This window comes from Neofelis nebulosa, chromosome 7 (assembly GCF_028018385.1).
Source record: "Neofelis nebulosa isolate mNeoNeb1 chromosome 7, mNeoNeb1.pri, whole genome shotgun sequence".
Classification (NCBI taxonomy): Eukaryota; Metazoa; Chordata; class Mammalia; order Carnivora; family Felidae; genus Neofelis; species Neofelis nebulosa.
Genome location: NC_080788.1, coordinates 119,194,240 through 119,214,086, shown reverse-complemented (window position 1 = coordinate 119,214,086; position 19,847 = coordinate 119,194,240). Strand labels below are relative to the sequence as shown.

At 43.8% G+C, this 19,847-nt stretch overlaps 1 protein-coding gene across 1 annotated transcript in view; it reads left to right on the top strand.

Moving 5' to 3' along the window:
• The first annotated feature begins 10,826 nt into the window (after positions 1–10,826).
• Positions 10,827–19,847, top strand: part of DPF3 (double PHD fingers 3) — a 304,745-nt gene continuing 295,724 nt past the window's right edge. Inside the window, exon 1 of the mRNA XM_058739560.1 lies at positions 10,827–10,996. The gene's annotated coding sequence lies outside the window, so the exon portion shown is untranslated. The remainder of the gene's footprint in view (positions 10,997–19,847) is intronic.

Below are 19,847 nucleotides of genomic sequence, written 5' to 3'. Positions count from 1 at the left end.
CAAACATCTGCCTTTCATACTTCTAACGGTTTTCTCTCTGGTCTTGGAGAAACAGGCGTCCCTGGGCCTCTTCCTGGCAAACCCACGCCACCTGGCTGATGCTCACATTCCTCAGACTCGGCGGCCACCCGTTCCCACGCATGTTCAATCAATTTCCCGTCCTTCTCTCGGCTCGCGAACACGGCCAGGTTTTTCATTTGTATGAGCTCCCTCTCCGACCCAAAAGGAAGAGGAGTATTCTGAGCACATGGTCTACGTGCACACATCCCACCTGTTGGTTTCCCAGTCATTCCTCAGCCCACTACACTCAGGCCGCCTCCCTTGCCTTTCTGCCGAAACGTTCCTGTGAGGTCCTACTTGCCAAAGCCAGTGGGCTCTTTTTAGTCCATTCCTACCACATGTGATGCCATGAAGCTTCACTCTTTCTTTGGCATCTGGAATATCTTTCTCTTGGTTTTCCTCTTGTCAAATTCAGCCTTTTCTGGTTTCCCCATAAGTGCGTTTTCTACTGTTCTGTCCTAGATCCTCTTCACACTTCTATCGTCTCACCTGCCAACACAGATTCATCTCCAAGCCCTAACATCCCTCCTGAGCATCCACTTCTTCCACCACCACCTCCTCCTTCCAAAGTGACAGCAGACTCAATAGGCTCAGAGCCCAAGATCTCTCCCTAGCTCCCCCTCTGCTTTTACCTATCCCTTTTTCCCTTCTCTGTAAATAATATCACTACCGCCGCCTTCACCTCTGTTCAACAGTGTAACAACTTCATTCATCTTCCTAAGCAACCCATTTTCATGGCTCCTGGACACCACACATATGGGTCTCCCTAAGGATCAATTTTCCTAATCTTCATTTAAGAATAGAGTTGTATTTACTAACTAGTTAAGTTACAAGCTAAGAGGCACTGTGCAGACAAAGGGAAATAGGTAGGACTAGTGTTAAGAAAATTGATGGGAAGAGGGGCACCTGGGTGGTTCAGTTGGTTAAGCATTCAACTTTGGCTCAGGTCATGATCTCGCTCGCGGTTCATGAGTTTGAGTCCCAAGTTGGGCTCTTGCTGAGCTCAGAGTCTGGAGCTGCTTCAGATTCTGTGTCTCCCTCTCTCTGCCCTTCCCCTGCTCACACTCTCTCTTCTTTCTCTCTCAAAAATAAACATTAAAAAAAAAAAAAAAAAACAGAGAAGAAAAAGATGCCATACTGACATAAAAGGATAAAAATTTCTGTAGACTGCACATTCTATACATATGACCCCAGTTTGCTTTAATTATGAAATAATGCATGACTCCAGGGAAGAACACAGTAATGGTTAAGTCAAAGGCTTCAGATCAGGAGGCAGGAGCATGGCCTACCTGCAACCTTATTCTCGAAAGAAGGGCACAAAATGACGAGGACACAGTAAATAATAACTAGTGAGTGCTGATTTTGGAATATTTCTACACCATCACCTCACACAAATACAGGTTCAGGTTCTGCAACAGAATGAGAGGCTGACAACATCAACCAATCTGATAAGCAACATCAAGCCAAAGTCATTTTATTTTTTTCAAGTTCATTTATTTATTTTGGGCGGGGGGGGGGGAGGGAAGGGCAGAGAGAGAGAAAGAGTGAGAATCCCAAGAAGGCTCCACACTGTCAGCATGGCGCCCAACGCTGGGCTCGATCTCACAAGCTGTGAGATGATGACCTGAGCTGAAATCAAGAGTTGGATGCTTAACTGACTGAGCCACCCAGGCACCCCAAGCCAAAGTCATTTTAAAAAGTCACAACAAATAGAAGTAGACTAAACACAGAAAGGATTAGAGTATGGTGAAAAGGGATCTTTTTGTACTTTTAAGAAGCCTATTTCAGGGGTGGGGAGAATCTTCCCGAATACAGATCTAGTTCACTCTCAGTATCCACTTTATGCATTACACTTGTCCTTATCACTCTGTACCGAACTTTGTACTCCCATCTCATGTTAAATGTGATGTGAATTTTCTAAGCCAAGATCCTGCCTTGTTCCTTCCCCTGTTCCTAGCACCCATGACCTAGTTGGTTCTCAGTAAATGTTCACTGAACTAAACAAACACCAAAACAACCCTGCAGCTACTTTAAAATCCCAGGTAGCCCCTTTCTGCTCTAGGCACTTTCATTTGCTATTCAACACAGATTTACAGAGAACCCACTGAGCCCTGGGGAGCAGGCAGAGAGAAATAAACTGTGGTTTCCATTCTCAAGACACTAGTTGATCACTAGGGACGTAGATGTATGAACCGGTTCCCGCAGTGCCTCATAAGTGAAGACTCAGGTCTCTCCAGGTGTAGCAAAAAAGAAGAGAGTCATTGCTCTGAGTGGAAGGGCTAGAGGGGAGAGACAGTCTGAGTTGCGGTTGGAGTGTCAGGCAAGGGGGTGAGGAGCCTGCAGCAAGCAGTTTGCTATGGCCAGAGCCTAAAGTACAAGTGGTTGAGGGATGAGGCTGGAAAGGCAGGCAGGGCCAGCCCATGAGGCCTCTGCTATGATTAGACATCCATGTTGGAAAGGGCACTATACAGGCAGCGCAGAGAATAAGCTGGAAGTTAAGGACTGCTGCAGCAAACCAGAGGAGATGAACTCACCGGCTATGGAAGTGACACTTGGGACAGAGGATCTTGAATTTAGACAGACTCAGGTGAATTTCATGTGACAGGTGGAGACAGAGGAGTGAGGAACCAGTAAGTGACTAACTGGTAGGGTCCTGACCTGGGAGACCAAGAATAAAGGAAGAAGAGCAGTTTGCGGGAGAGAAGACAATGAGACTCGTTTTGTACACACCAAATTCAAGATGCCAGCAGAACAGAGGCAGGCAGCTGTAAAAAGCGTCTGGGAATCCAGAGAGGAAACAAGGCTAAAGATACAGATTTGAGAGTCATCAACATGTGAGGACACAGACTGAGACAAATGTAGATCCAAAGCAAAATATACAGTGAAGATCTGAATTCAAAATTAGAGATAGTTTTATTGGATAGTAATAGAAAATTCACATTTATCAGTTTTTAGATCAGTGTTTCTTAACTGAGGACAATTTTATTTACCAGGGGACTTTTGGCAATGTCTGGAGACAGTTTTGTTTGTCACAACTTGAGGGGAGGGGCAGTGATGGAGGTGGATGACATTACCAGTTAGTGAGAAGTCAGAGATGCTGTTAACCATCTTACAATACACAGGATACTCCTCTACAATGAATTAACCCAGCTCCAAATAGAGCTGAGGTAGAGAAACATTTTTTTTTTTTTTAAGGCTGGTTGTTTTGTTTTGTGAGACTGAGCATGAGCAGGGGAGGGGCAGAGAGAGGAGAGAGAAAATCCCAAGCAGTCTCATGCTGTCAGCACAGAACCCCGTGTGGAGCTTGAACCTGTGAGATCATGACCTGAGCCGAAATCAAGAGTTGGATGCCTGTATGACTGAGCCACCCAAGTGTCCCGAGAAACTATTCTTGATAGAAGTGCTCACCAACAATTTGCTAGATGAAAATGCTGAATCCCAGCTTCTTTGCAGCTGCTTTGCCAGACAGGCATTAAGCAAGATGTGTTGTGGAAGGCTGGGGTTGGCTTTGCCTTTCAGAGAATCTTGTAAGTACTTGAAGAAAAAAAATAATTTCTTTTTAAAATATTAATATTAAATATTAATATTTAATATTATTTTTTAAAACATCTATTTATTTTTGAGAGAGAGAGGGCAGGGGAAGAGCAGAGAAGAGAGGGAGACACAGAATCTGAACCAGGCTCCAGGCTCTGCACTGACAACAGAAAGCCCAATGTGGGGCTTGAACCTATGGACCGTGAGATCATGACTTGAGCTGAAGTCACATGCTTAACTGACCGAGCCACTCAGGCACCCCCCCCTTTAAAAATTTTTTTAAATGTTTTATTTGTTTTTGAGAAAGAGACAGAGCCCGAGCCAGGGGGAGGAGCAGAGAGAGAGGGAGACACAGAATCTGAAGCAGGCTCCCGGCTCTGAGCTGTCAGCAGAGCCCGATGCAGGGCTCGAACTCATGAACTGTGAGATCATGGCCTGAGCCGAAGTTGGATGCTTAACCAGCTGAGCCACCCAGGCGCCCCAAGAAAAATAATTTCTAAGAGACCATTATTCTGTTAGAACAATGTTAATTTCAAAGAAACATGATTTAATTTTGGAAAGTGATTGGGCAATACTTACCAAAATTATTATATGAATATATCTTATGACACAGACACACAAATCCTCAACAAAATGCTAGCGAATCAAATCCAGAAGCATATAAAAAGGATTATACATGATGAGCAAGCAGGATTTATCCCAGGAATATAAGTTTGATTCAACATAGGAAAATCAATCATGTAATACAGCATATTAACAGAATAAATGGAGGGGAAAACTCCATGCGATTATCTCAATAGATGCAGAATGCCTCTCATGATTAAAAACTAGAAATAGAAAGGTTATAACTTCCTCAACTTGATATAGGGCATCCACAAAATACCCAAAGCTGGGGTGCCTGGCTGGCTCAGCCATTAGGGCACGGGATTCTTGATCTCAGGGTTGTGAGTTCAAGCCCCACATGGGTGTGGAGCCTACTTAAAACAAACACCCAAAGCTAACATCATACTTCATGGTGAAAAGAGTGCAAGTTTTCCCCGAAGATAAGGAACAAGACAAGGATGTCCATTCTCACCATTTCTATTCAACAATGTACTAGAAGTTCTAGTCAGGGGCAGTTTGGCAAGAAAAAGAAATAAAAGGCATCCAAGCAGGAAAAGAAGTAAAACTATTTGTATTTGCAGATGACATGATCTTATGTAAAAAAAAAATCCTAAAGACTACACAAAAAAACTATTAGGGGTGAAAAATGAGTTAAGCAAGTTTGCAAGATACAAGATATTAAAAAAAAAAAGGAGTTGTAATCCCATACTAGCAATAAACAATCTGAAAATTGAAATTAAAGAAAACAATTCCATTTACAATAATATCAAAAAGAATACTTAGAAATACATATAATAAGGTTAAGTGTATAACTTGTACATTGAAACTATAAAACACTCAAAGAAATTAAAGAGGATCTAAATAAATGGAAAAACATCCATGTCATGGATTGGAAGACCCTGAGATTAATAAGAGTCTCATGCTCTACTGACTAATCCAGCCATGCATCTCCCAACTGATTTTTGAAAAAGGTGCCAAGACTATTCAATGAGGGAAAGAATAATCTTTTCAACTGCTATGACTGCTGGATATTCACCTGCAAAAGAATGAATTTGGATCTCTATTTCACATCATACATAAAAATTAACTCTAATGGATTCAATATTTAAAACTATAAAACTCTGAATAAAGGTATAAATCATCATGATCATGGAATAATGGTTTCCTAGATACAACACCTGAAGCATAAGAAAAAAATAAATTGGACTTCATCAAAATCAAAAACTTTAGTGCAAAGGGCACTATTAAGTGAACCCCCCCCCCAAAAGTAATAAGACAACTCACAAAATGGAAGAAAATTATTTTTAAATCATATATTTGATAAGGATCTAGCTATCCAGAATATATAAACAACTTAAGAGGAAAAATAACCCAATGAAATAATGAGCAAAAAAAATAGACATACAAATGGCCACTTAGAACATGAAAAGATGTTCAACATCATTAGTCACTAAGTAGATGCAAATCAAAACCACTTAGCACTTCATGCTTATCAGGATGGCTACAATAAAAAAAAAAAACATAACAGGTAACTACAAGTATTGGTGAGGATGTGGAGAAACCTCAAACATTGCTGGTGGAAAGCAAAATGCTGCAGCCACTTTGGAAAAATAGTCTGAGAGTTTGTCAAAAGTTTCAACCGTTACCACATGACTCAGCAAAACCCAGCAGAAATGAAAACCTGTATCTATGCAAAAATTTGGACGGTAACATTCACAGCAGTATTCGTTAATGTCCCAAAGTAGAAACAACCCAAATCTCATTCAACTGATGAACAGATAAACAAAATACACCACATCCACGGGACAGAGTTCAACCATGAAAAGAGTGAGGTATGGATGCCTGCTACAATGTGGATGAACCTCGAAAACATTAAGTGAAAGAAGCCGGGACAGAAAAGGCCACATTTTGTATGAATCAATGTATAGGAAATCTCCAGAATAGGCAAATCCAGATACAAAGAGAAAGGGAGGAGAGAGGGGAAGGAAGAGGTGGTTTCCAGGGGGCCTGGAGTAGGGGAAGAGAAGGCAGAGAATGGGGAGTGACTCACTGGTACAAAGATTTCCTCTCTCACAAGGTTCTTTATAAAAGAAGCTTCTTGAGGAGTCTATTTTTCTGTTATGAGTAATTGCTTTTCTCAGTCATCCCAGGTTAGTTGATAAAGACTCTGATTACATTGTTTTATATTTTTAGGGATAAGAGTCACTGTTACACCCTTTATCTAGGTGCTGACTTAGTAAATTTTTATAGAATTTTAAATGATGGGTGTCTTGGTGGCTCAGTTGGTTAAGGGACTGACTCTTGATTTCAGCTCAGGTCATGACCTCACGGTTATGAGATTGAGCCCCCAGTTGGGCTCTGCACTGCTGGTGTGCAGTCTGCTTGGGATTCTTTTTCTCTACCCCCCCTTCTGAGCGCTCTCTCTCAAAATAAACATTAAAAAACAAAAACAAGAATTTTAAATGATTTATGATGTCCCATGTGTACCTGTCTATGTTTTCATAGGCAACATTCCACCAAATTATTAGCTTTGGTAACAAAAGCTATGGTATCATATATAATACTTTACTATGACAGCAGTTTTGTTTGTTTTAAAACCAGAATCAGGTTGAATGTGACTTTCATTTAAATTAAAATTTATGCTTGTGCATTTGTAAAACACTGATACACTAGTGTCATATTTCCTTTATTCTGTTTGGTTACACACCTATTGAAGGGTAAATATACAGAGTGAATGATGAGACTTCATGTTTCAGTAAGTTTAAAAAAAAAAAACTTGGTCTTTTTACTTAATGTTTCATGAGATAGAATTTTTTAATCAGAACAACTAGATAGGATCCTTTTCTGGAGTCGACCTAAAAGAAGCTAACTGGAATTGGTTGATCTTTTGGTTTCTGTTATCTACTTACTATAGCACTCTTGACTAGGAACAGTGCAATATGAAACACTTTGAAATCCATAATCTTAAAAAAAAAAAAAAGAGGAAGGTAATGATACAAAAAAAACCCACTCATTATCACAAGGTAAGAGGTTAAAATGACTGGGGGTATGTAATATTTTTTAAAACCTCCATTTTAGGTCAGCACAAACTTAATTTTCCCCCTATTTCCAGCAGCATTTCATTCTGAGGTTTAGTATATGTGCTGCCGAAGCGAGCACTTCATTCTGAGGTTTAACATGGCAGGCCAGTATAAAGTTTTACAGTTCAGTACAGCAGACCCCCAGGCCCACGGTTTCACCTTCCCAGCTTTGGTTATCCTCCATCAGATCCAGAAGCAGAGGATCTTCCTCTGGTTAGATCTTCAGAAGATCAGTAACAGCCTATTGTGTCACAACGCCTACGTGTTGATTCATCTCGCAGGCATTTTATCATCACATCATCATAAAAAGGATGAATACCGTAAAATAAGAAATTTTCAGACAGACCATGTTCACATTAACTTTTATCACAGTACACTGTTGTAATCGTTCACTTTATCATTAGTTGTTGTTCACCTCTTACTATGCCTAATTTAGGAACTAAACTTTATCACAGGTATGTATGTATAGGAAAAACATAGTATATACAGGTTTCAGTACCATCCATGGTTTCAGGCATCCACTGGGGGTGTTGGAATGGGTCCCCCCAGACAAGGGGTACTATTGTAATCCTGGATTCTGAGTCATTTTAAGATAAAAATGGAAAAAAGTGTACGAAAATTAATTTTCTTCTTCTGTAACATTTCAAATCATCTGCTTGTTGATCCTCTCTTAGTCAACAGGTAGATACCTGTCCCCTTCCAAATACACTTAGCTGACAGCAATCTCTGAAAAGGAACTCTTAATCTGCTGTCAGCGAGCACTATAAACCCCAACACATAAAACCAGAAATAGACAGGACCACCTAACTCATGCTCTGAAACCTACTGTTCTTCTTTCTTATTATACTTTCTTGAGGCACTGATGAATATGTTTTGCAGTGACCAGAACATTGCAACCGCCAGGCCAGCAAAGTCCTGACAGCAACAGAACGCCGAAGACCACATCCCAAACATTCCCTCCCCGGCCACGCTCACTTGCTATACACATACCCACCCACTGTGATCACATCCTGTCTGCTCTTTTGCACACACCCTCCTGAACCTCTCCCTATAAAACTACAGGTGTCCATCTTGCAGGCTGGGACGTCAGTTAAGGCTGGAGCCTGCCACCTCCTCTGGTTGCCGGCACGGAAATAAAATTCTCCCTTTTTTCCAAACCCTTGTCTCTTATTACCGGCTTCTCTTGCCATGAGTTTATCCCAGTTAGTTCCGAAACAGTGTTGGCAAACCTAGTCAGGAGGTGTGCTTTTGATTTGCCAAGCTCCCTTGGGATTCCCAGGGATGGAGCAGTTGGCCTCACAGGGAACCAAAGCTGCCCTCTTAGTTTCCTGAGGTACTGGCTGAGACAGATCGTTGGATTATGTTCTCACATTATCTAAATGAGGTGGATAATCTGGTGGATACCTAGAACTTCTGAAAAACCTATAAACCTTCCTCATTAACCTTTGCCGTATTTTGGTAGGCAGCAGTGTATATCTGTAACACTTTGAGGTGAAATAGAATTCAGTAGTGATAGAACTGAAATACAGTCTTGGTATCCCTGACTTTTTGCTTTTCAGAACTGCCAATAGGTTTCTCCAGATGAAAGCTGTTTGGATAGCACCCACTCTAGCTGTAATTGGGTTCTGCCTGTGAAACAACATACCCAACAGATGGTTTTGCGGACTTGTCCTTTCTAATTCCGCTTAGCTTCCCCATTCCTTGCTGTTAACAGTTGCTGTAAAGTCATCTCATTTCATTTTTGCCTTGGCTGCATAAGCTTTCAAAGGTTCACCTCCTTTGGCTCCAAGTCTGAATCTCCACTTGTGGATAATCGAGAAGTTGGGCAAGTTCCTGAGTTTTTCGGGCCCTGCTTCAAAATCTAGGGTCTCTGTAGAGGCCTGATGGAGGATCTCACCCGTAGGTCGGCTTTGCCTCACAGTCAGGCAGTTCTCTCCAAAGGAGCGGCCAAGATTTGGCACAGCTCTCCAAAAGGCCTACGGCTGGAATATCCCAGTTTTCCTGATAACCGGCACTCCCCCTCCCCCAAGACAGCTCCTGCTCAACTCCATACCATGTGGGATCAACTCCACACCACGTGGGATTGTGGGGCTGCCCCGGGCCTCTATTCTTCCTGCACACTGGGAGCAGGCATGATTCTCCTTACTCCAGCCCAGGGCTAAAATTCAGCATGGGGTACAGGCTCCATCTCCCCCACCGGAGACCTCAGGTTGGGAGGCCCTGGCAGCTGGGCCTCAGCATTCGGCCTGGAGCCCAACAAGGCCCCTTTGAGGCGCCTGGGCTGCATGGGGCCAAGGTTTCTTTCTGGGGTGATGAAAATGTTCTGCAATAAGATCATGGGGATAGTCGCACGACCTTCTAAATATACTACAAAACCTACCCAGCTGTACCCTTTAAAATGGTGGATTTTATGGTATGTGAATTATATCTCAAAAACAAAGATTTACTACGCATCAGGATGATATTTAAAAGTGAGAAACATCCTAAAACTCTAACAGGGTAATTAAGGTTATAGAGACTCGGGATTGTAATGTGGAAAATGCTAATGCTGAACGGTTTGTAAAGCAGAATACAAAATGGCCTCTACTAGGAGCTTGCCAAGCCCACCTTGAGTTTTTTGTTTTTTTTTTTTTAACTATTTTACCAATGAGGAAACTGAGGCTTAGGCTAAGTATCTGACCCAGCAGGACACATTGAGTGGTGGAAAAGGAATCCCACCCCCGCTGGTCAGGCCCCTGGGCTTGGTCACCCACAGAACACCACTCCAACTCTAATTTCCATTGTTATTTAAAGCCAGACTTTGGGGTTTTGGAATTTTGTTTCCCCCAGGAAGTTGTCTCGGTTTTCTTTCCTGCTTGCTGTTTGGTTCACAGGACAAGGTGTGTAGACTACCCCACCTGGGGGAAAAGGGGTATCACTGAGGTCAACGGGGGGGCGGGGTGCGATGAGGCTTCCAGGACCCTGAGAACAGGGAAAGGTGGCTCTCCCGCTAACACGCAACTCGGTGCGGAGGTTAGCTCGGAAAGCTTGGGTTCAACCCGGGGCTCCACCATTCACTAGTTCAGTAGTCAGCCTGGGCGAGCGAAACCGCACTAGGCCTCTTACTGCGTCTGACAAAGGTAGTCCTGCCCACCTCCCTGGGCTGGTGGGGGTGGAAACTTACTTAAGGCTTGGAAAATAGCTGGCACAATGCCTAGTACTCCGTTAAGCGCTCAGCGTGCACACAACCTCAACTTTCAGGAAAACCGCCACCAAGGGTCCGCGGTCCAGCCTAGTGGCAGGTGTCGGGCGCCACCTTCAGCAACAGCGCTTAAAAAAAAAAACGCTCCTTCGCGACCGACGCAGAGCGGCGACACTCGCGGCGCCCCCCGCCCCGCCGGTGTTCAGAGCAGAAGAACCTACCAGACGAGACGAGCCCCGCTGTGCCCGCCCACGAAGCCCGCGCACGGTAGTTCGCCGGCCCAGCCCCCCACCCACCCACGCCTCGGTCGGGCCGGCGTTCCACGTGCTCGGCTGCTCCCCGCCCCTTTCTCCGGCCTTCCCCCGCGGCCCATCCCATCCCGAGCTCTGTGAGGGGAGCAGCAGCGGCCCCCGGACCGACGCCAAAGGTCACGCTCGTCGGCAGACACTTACTTCTTAGAGCGTCCCTTCTGGATCTCTCTCGGGCCCAGGACCGGCACCAGTACGGGCTAAGCGTGGAAGGACCCGGAAAGACCCAGGTAGAGCGTCCGCCACTTAGTGGCGTCCGTTTTTGTGTTGTCGCAGCGGATAGGACTAGGTGGCCGCCCCTTCCTTCTTATTGGACGTGGCTTCTGACTGTCTACGCCAATAGGGTGGATCTTGGAGGGGGCGGAGATTGGGGGTTCGGCTTCGCCCGGGCCTGGCGTAGAGGCCGCGTGTCTGCCGGCGAGTCTGGGGCGGGCCGGGCAGGGTAGGAGGGTGAGTTCTGACCCCGGAAGTTCCGAGGCGGCATCCTCGGAATAGGTGGGTACCTAACCCAGCCACGGGTACCTTGTCTCTCGGAAGCCGATGGGTCCAGCCCGGAGAAATCCTCTCGCCGCTCGGGACTACTACCTTCAAAGCTGAGACTTGGGGAGGAGGAAAGATTTTGTTGAGGGAAGGGGAAAGGAGTCTCTTAGATGAGGGAGAAAAAGGAACGGGTGGTGACTTCTTGGGCAGTGACCTCAGGTGGCTGAGGCTGCTGTTCCTAGATGGCTCTAAGGTGCAGAGGAGCGTGGCCTGAACTGCCACTAGGAATCTCGCTCCTAGGTCTAGTTCTGTTTTCCCGCTTTGCTGTGTGACCTAGGACGAGTCTTTTACCCTTTTGTGCCTGCATGAAACAATGAAGTTGATCTGCTGTTCCGATGTTCTCTCCAGCGCAAAGTTTGTTCATACCAATATTTCTAGAATGTTCTGTGTATGCTGTTTCTGTACCAGGTATCAACTGACAGCTATCAGAACTTCTAGAAACCTGTGATGGGCACTTGGCCAGAAGGGACGGTTCTGTGAGAAGATCTGGGTCCAAATAGGCCAGGCTTGAAAAAAGAAAAAGAAATTAAACAAATAGGTCAGGGTTGGTCGTTTTCCCTTGCAGGCCTGGCACACCATGTGCCTTTTTAACCCAGGCTCCTATGCGTGGCTGGACCAATTAGGAAATGGGTTGTGTGGTTTATCAGTTGTATCTCTATGTGAAAGCATTTCAATCCATAATAAGGTAGAATTTCTGCTCTCAAGGAGTTTACAAACAAATGCAGGGTGTGGAGCAGGGGAGAGGTGGCGAGGGGAATGAGAAGTGAGTAGAGTCACAATAAAGGACAGCTTTGTGAAGCTTGAGCGGCCCACAAGAGAAGGCAGAGAGAGAAACTCTAAACTGAACAAACCTGACTGGAAGCCTGTTCAAGGAACAGGAATTTGTTTGGCTGCATGGAAGGGAGTCTGGGAAGCAAAACCAGCCGGATAGGTTGGGCCAAATGTTAGGGAACAGACCGGGCGGAGGGGTCCGAAGGTTTGAGAATGGGGCAGGTCAGGACTGACGCTGGGCTTCGGAGAGATCAGGGCAGCACAGCAGAAGAGACGAGAGGAAAAGATTGTGGACGTCGGCGGGGAGGCTCTTGAGGAGCTTTACTGCAGCAACAGTTCCTGTGAAAGGTAGTCAGGGCTGAGCCAGAGTGGTGGCAGCTGGGATGGAAATGAGGGTAGATGGGAGACACATTTCCCAGTAGGAGGCATCTGCGAGGCTTGATGAATTCTGTGGGAGGAGTCAAATGGGATTTCAAGCCGGAAGAGCTAGGGTTGCTGGAGGATGGCAGGAAGGAGTTGGCTTTGGGGCCGGAGCTGAGTGAATGGCAGCCGGCCGGCCAGAGAGCTGGTTCTGCCTTGGGGATCTGCTACAGGCGCACCACGGAAAGATCAAAGAACATTTGCAAATCAAGGCCAAAAGGGAGCTTGGTCTTGGGCAAGTCATTTGGCTGTCTGTGAACTTCAGTTACCTCACAAAGTGACGATGATCCCTTACTGAAGAGGGTTATTAGGAGGAGTAGATGTGGTGACTGCTTGGCCTACGTGCCCATGGATTGAGCACCCTCTGTTCTGAGGAAGGCTGGGTATCTGGATGGTGCACGTTACCATCAAAAGTAAAAACAATTCCGGGGCGCCTGGGTGGCTCTGTCGGTTAAGTGTCCGACTTCGGCTCAGGTCATGATCTCGCGGTCTGTGAGTTCAAGCCCCCGCGTTGGGCTCTGTGTTGACAGCTCAGAGCCTGGAGCCTGTTTCGGATTCTGTGTCTCCCTCTCTCTCTGCCCCTCCCCTGTTCACACTCTGTCTCTCTCTGTCTCAAAAATAAATAAACGTTAAAAAAAAGAATTTGTTTAAAAAAGTAAAAACAATTCCTTTTTTTTTTTTTTTTTTTCCATTTTATCTCCAGAATTTGAAGCCAAGGCAAGCACAAGTTTTTCTCTGAAATGGCATCTAAAAGGAATAGCATTTGGGGCGCCTGGGTGGCTCAGTCAGTTAAGCATCTGATTTCGGCTCAGGTCATGATCTCACAGCTCATGAGTTTGAGCCCCGTGTCGGGCTCTGTGGTGACAGCTCGGGGCCTGGAGCCTGCTTCGGATTCTGTGTCTCCCTCTCTCTCTGCCCCTCCCCCACTCATGCTATGTCTCTCAGAAGTAAATAAATGTTAAAAAAATTAAAAAAAATTAATAACATTCAATTTGACATTAAAAGAAGAAACATACTTATATAGTCCTTGTCATGCGACATATTTTCTAAGCCCTTTCCATAGATTCATTCTTTTCATTACAACAACTCTGTGGGGTAGGTATGATTAATATCACTAGTTCACTGATCAATTGACTCATGGAGAGGTTAAGTAACTTGCTCAAGGTCACACAGTAAGTGGCAGAGCCAGGATTTAAACTCAGGCAGTCTGGTTTCAGAGTTAGTGCTCTGGAACTATTTCAAAACTATTGAAAGTTACAGCACTCCAGTTCGATGTAAAATACGTATAATTCCTATTACAGAGAAGTGATTTTCTTAATATATAAAATACTACAAATAATGGAAAAAATGAGCAGTGGGGTGCCTGGGTGGCTCAGCTGGTTAAGTATCCAACTCTTGATTTCAGCTTAGGTCATGATCTCACGGTTTGGGAGATTGAGCCCCAAGTCGGCTCTGCAGTGGAGCCTGCTTAATATTCTCTCTCTCTCTCTGTCTCTCTCTCTCTGCCTCTCCCCTGATTGGTCTCTCTCTCTCTGCCCCTCTCCTGACTGCTCTCCCTCTCTCTGTCCCTCCCCTGTTGCTCTCTCTCTTTCCCCACCTCCCTGTCAAAATAAATAGATAAGTTAAAAAACAAACAAACAAAATAAAACAGTGGCCATATACAGAAAAGGAAGAAAACATGAAAGGATCCTCAGTGTCACTCAATATAAGGAAAATGTAGTTTAAAACTCCTCTGACATAACCTTTTCATAACCAGATTGGCAAAATCCAGAAGTTAATGCTCAGTGAGGCTCTCCTACAACCTCTAAGGGAGACAATTTGGCAACATATCAGTATTATCAAAATAAAAAATGCATATACCTTTGACCCAGCAATTGCACTGCTGAGAATTGATCCAAAGAATATATTTGCTTATGTGCAAAATGACTTAGGTACATGGAATATTGTGTAATAGCAAAAGTTTGGAAGGCATCTTAATGTCTTTTAGTAGGAGACTAATTAAATAAATGATGGTGCATTCATAGTGGAATACTATGCACTAAAAAAATAAAAAGAAAGGTTCTTTTATATACTGACATAAAATTACCCCCAGGGTAGGGACCCCTGAGTGGCTTAGTCAGTTCAGTGTCTGACTCTTGATTTCTGCTCAGGTCATGATCTCACAGTTCGTGGGTTGAAGCCCCTGCCCACTGTGAATGCAGAGTCTGCTTGGGATTCTGTCTCTCTGTGCCTGCCTTGCTTGTTCTGTCTCACAAAATAAATAAATAAACTTAAAAAAAAAATACCCCCGGGGCGCCTGGGTGGTGCAGTCGGTTAAGCGTCCGACTTCAGCCAGGTCACGATCTCGCGGTCCGTGAGTTCGAGCCCCGCGTCAGGCTCTGGGCTGATGGCTCGGAGCCTGGAGCCTGTTTCCGATTCTGTGTCTCCCTCTCTCTCTGCCCCTCCCCCGTTCATGCTCTGTCTCTCTCTGTCCCAAAAATAAATTAAAAAAAAAAAAAAAAGTTGAAAAAAAAAATACCCCCAAGATAGATACTTGGTGAAAAAAGCAAGGTGAACAGTATGTAAAGTATTATATACAGTTAAAAATGTGTATGTGTGTATGCATGTATATCTCCCTGGAATGATAGATAGGAAACTGATACCACTTACCTCTAGGGAGGGGACCTGGATGGTTAGGAGACAGGGATGACCAAAAGTCTCATTGTGCCTTTTGAATTTTGATCATATGAATGTAGTGCCTATTGAAATATAAAATTTATGGGGCACTTGGGTGACTCAGTCAGTTAAGCATCTGCCTCTTGATTTCAACTCAGGTCATGATCCCACGGTTGGTGAAATCGAGCCACATGTCAGGCTCTGTGCTGACAGTACAGAGCCTGCTTGGGATTCTCTTTCTCCCTCTCCCTCTGCCCCTCCCCAGCTCACACACGTGTGCTGCTTCTCTCTCTCAAAATTAATAAATAAACATTTAAAAAATATATAAAATTTAAGTGTTAAATGAACATTACGTACAGCAACCAACTGCCAAAGTTACTAATTTTAAGAGGTGATATGTAGGGGCGCCTGGGTGGCCGAGCGACCTGTCATGATCTCAGGGTCATGGGATTGAGCCCTGAGTCAGGCTTTGCACTGAGCCTGGGATTCCCCCACCCTTCTCTCTTTGCCCCTCTCCCCTGCTTGCTCTCTTAAAAAAAAAATGTAAATGCCTTGCTAAAGGAACTAGAACACCCGTCAAATCCCATCATGGACACACTAATGGAAAATATAATCAATACAGGAGAAACAGAAATTAACACATCAATTAAGTGATAGCAGTCCACCACAAGCACAGAAAAAGTATCCTTGTAGTCAGAATTTGTCAATATTTATTCAGTAGTTTATGTTTATTCAGTGTTTATTCACTGGAAATCTGCATCCAGAGTAACTCTCCAGTCCTTTCCCTAATGTGAATTACATTTTCTACAAGACTCTCCAACCCTCTTTGTAGCATTATATTCACCAAACTGCTGATGACTGCTTCTACTACCCAGGAAACATGATTCTAGAAGGGAGGGAGCTTTGGGTAATGGGCAAGAATATTCTAGATACTAGGAAGTTATATATCCCAGTAATAATAAAAAATTGGTATTCTATGTACTTGGATGGACTGAAGCAGTTTCTAAGGATCTGATCCAAGTAACTGATAATATCAAACGTTGGAACCCCCAAACTCAAGGACAAGACTCGTGGTGCTTCTAAAATGTCATTCTTGGGGCGCCTGGGTGGCGCAGTCGGTTAAGCGTCCGACTTCAGCCAGGTCACGATCTCGCGGTCCGTGAGTTCGAGCCCCGCGTCAGGCTCTGGGCTGATGGCTCAGGAGCCTGGAGCCTGTTTCCGATTCTGTGTCTCCCTCTCTCTCTGCCCCTCCCCCGTTCATGCTCTGTCTCTCTCTGTCCCAAAAATAAATAAAAAACGTTGAAAAAAAATTAAAAAAAAATGTCATTCTTAGTGAACAGCTTGACCAATTCAACAATAATACACACTTGATGCAAAAATTTAAGAAACAGAAAAGCACAAAGTTTAAAAAAAAAAAAGGCCCCAAATGACCTATGATAAATCCATTCCTTGAAAAAAAACTACGGTTAATGTTTCAATATCTTTATTTCTAAGCATGCGTTTGTTGAAGTTGTTTAATAGTTCATTAATTTGTTCAAATATTTATTGAGTACTGGGAATGCTATGCCTGTTCTAGGTAATGGGGATGTAGTTGTATTTTTTTAATAATTAAAAACTTCTTTTTGAAACAATCATGAATAGAAAATTCCAACTATAATACAGAGAAATTTCCCATTGGAATATTCTTAGTTTGTATTTTCTACAGTATAACCAATATGTATATATTAAAATATGTATATATTGGTTATACTGTAACCACAATTTAACCATCAAAATCAGGAAATTAATATTTTTATACTGCTACCACCCAATCCTTGGCCCCACTCAAGAATCACCCATCGTCCCAATAATTTTCTTTATGGCAAAAGGATCCAGTTCAGAATCACATGCTGTATTTAGTTATGTCTCAAATCTCCTTTGGTCTAGAACAATTCCTCAATCTTTAATTTTCATGACCTTGACGCTTTTGATGATGGCAGGCCAGTTAATTTGTAGAATGTCCCTCAATTTGGGCCCTCATTTTGGGTGTGTCTTATGTTTTCCAGGATTAGATTCAGACTGTATCTTCAACAAGGAAAGCATAGAGGTGACACTGTATTCTCATTGCATCCTGTAAGGTGGGACATAATTTTGATTTGTCCCATTATGGATGATGTTAACTTTCACTTCTTGATTAATGTCAGACAGGCTTCTCTAATGTAAAGTTACTCTCTTTTTGAAATTAAAATTTATTTTAGGGACACCTAAAGTCAGTTCAATGTCCTACTTTGGCTTAGGTCATGATCTCGTGGTCCATGAGTTCAAGCCTCACGTCGGGCTGTATGGTGACAGCTCAGAGCCTGGAGCCTGCTTCAGATTTTGTGTTTCCCTCTCTCTCTGCCCCTTCCCTGCTCACACTCCGTCTCTCTCTCTCTCTCAAAAATAAATAAACATTAAAAAAAAGTTCGGGGCACCTGGGTTGCTCAGTTGGTTAAGCATCCAACTTTGGCTTAGGTCATGATCTCACGGTCCGTGAGTTTGAGCCCCACATCAGGCGTTGTGCTGACAGCTGGAGAGCCTGGAGCCTGCCTCAAATTCTGTGTCTCCCTCTCTCTCTGCCCCTTGCCCTGCTTGTACTCTGTCTCTGTCTCTGTCAAAAATTAATAAACATTGGGGCGCCTGGGTGGCTCAGTCAGTTAAGTGGCCGACTTCAGCTCAGGTCATGATCTTGCGGTCCGTGAGTTTGAGCCCCGCGTCGGGCTCGGTGCCGACAGCTCGGAGCCTGGAGCCTGTTTCAGATTCTGTGTCTCCCTCTCTCTGACCCTCCCCCGTTCATGCTCTGTCTCTTTCTTTCTCAAAAATAAATAAACGTTAAAAAAAAATAAAAAAAATTAATAAACATTAAAAAAATAAAATTAAAGGTTATTTTAAATTTTGAAATAATTATAGACTCACAGGAAGTTGCAAAAATAATATAAAGAAGTCCCTGTAACCTTCATATAATTTCCCCAATGGTAACATCTTACTGACATAACCATAGTACAAGGTTACTTTTTTTTTTTTTTGTAATTTGGTATTTGTGAGTCTATGTAAATGTCCTATTCTTTATCAAGCATTCAATTAATTAATCTATTTTAATTAATGGACTCAGAGTTTCCTAACATTACTTCGTGGGTTAAATCCATTCTCATCATTACTTATTTTTATGCTAAAATAGTCCCAGTTTGGTAGTAGAAGCTCTTCCAACTGACCTCTGTGTCCTTTTGACATGTCCTCATTATTCTTTGGTCATTCTTTTCTGGCAAAAGATGTTGCAGGCTCGTCTGATACTTTTCCCTGCCCCAGGCCTAAAATGAGTTATTTCTCTAAGAACTCCTAGTACCATTTAGTGGACAGTGTTATTTAGAAGCCAAGATCTGAGTGCTATGCATACTTGTTATTAGGGTGTCCCTGTTGTAGGGCCCACTCAGGGTCACAGTTGGGAAAATACACCCACACACTTCCACACACACTGCACACACAAACACACACACACATTTACGTCTGTATTTACTTCCATATCTATCTATCTATCTACCTATGTCGAAAACCATGAATTAATACCAGTGCCTCCAACTCCAATCCATCATCGCAGGGCTCATACAAGTTTTCTCCCTTTCCATATTTGTATCTTCTTCTCTAACAGTGAATTATCTTAAACTTACTTACTTATTTGATCAACTCTTCTGGATATAGCCATACGTACAGGATTCTCTGCCACCATTCCTTTCCCAGTGCCGATGCCCTCCTAACCCCACACAGGCTCTGAGAACCCGTGCTGGGATATACTCTCCACCCCCCTCCAAGGAGGATGCCTTCCTCACTCTTGGGCTCCAACATTCCATGTGGGGATATAGTTTTGGACAGACAAAAATCCTTGCTTTCAAGGAGCTTACATTCTAATGGTGGGGCAGGAGGAACAAAGACATAAAGATAAAACAGGTAATGGTAAGTGCAATGAAAGAATAAAACAGGATAAAGTGATAAGAAGGGACTGGGGTGCTACTGTGGATTGGTGATGTGTGGGTTATTCTCTTTATGTACCATTCTCCAACGTTATTTGCCCTGCTCCATGCACACCTACACAATGCATCAATTTGGCTTCTCTACTGCCTGCTTTCTGATGGAGTTCAACCAGTAGGAGATAGGTGGGTGAAGGAGAGAGAAATCTCCCTGCTTTGGGATGTATTTTCCAGCAGTGGCCCCTCCTTGGGCTTCAGCTCTCACTAGGCTCCAGAAATTGCATATCTTCTTCTTGTCCTTTCAAGCCCTCTGGTAGTAATAGCTTCTCACTGTTGGCTAGTGGGTGGGTGCCCCAATGGTCTTGTTTCTCTTTACCCTGCTTCCACCTTTGTTAATATTTCCATCATTCAAGTCTCTTGAACCCTCTGAGCTACATGGTATTTCAGGAAAGGGCTCTTTTTTTTTTTTTTTTTTTTAACGTTTATTTATTTTTGAGACAGAGAGAGACAGAGCATGAATGGGGGAGGGTCAGAGAGAGGGAGACACAGAATCTGAAACAAGCTCCGGGCTCTGAGCTGTCAGCACAGGGGCCCGATGCGGGGCTCGAACTCACGGACCGCGAGATCGTGACCCGAGCCGAAGTCGGCGCTCAACCGACTGAGCCACCCAGGCGCCCCAGGGAAGGGCTCTTTAAGAAAATGACTCTTTTTGTTT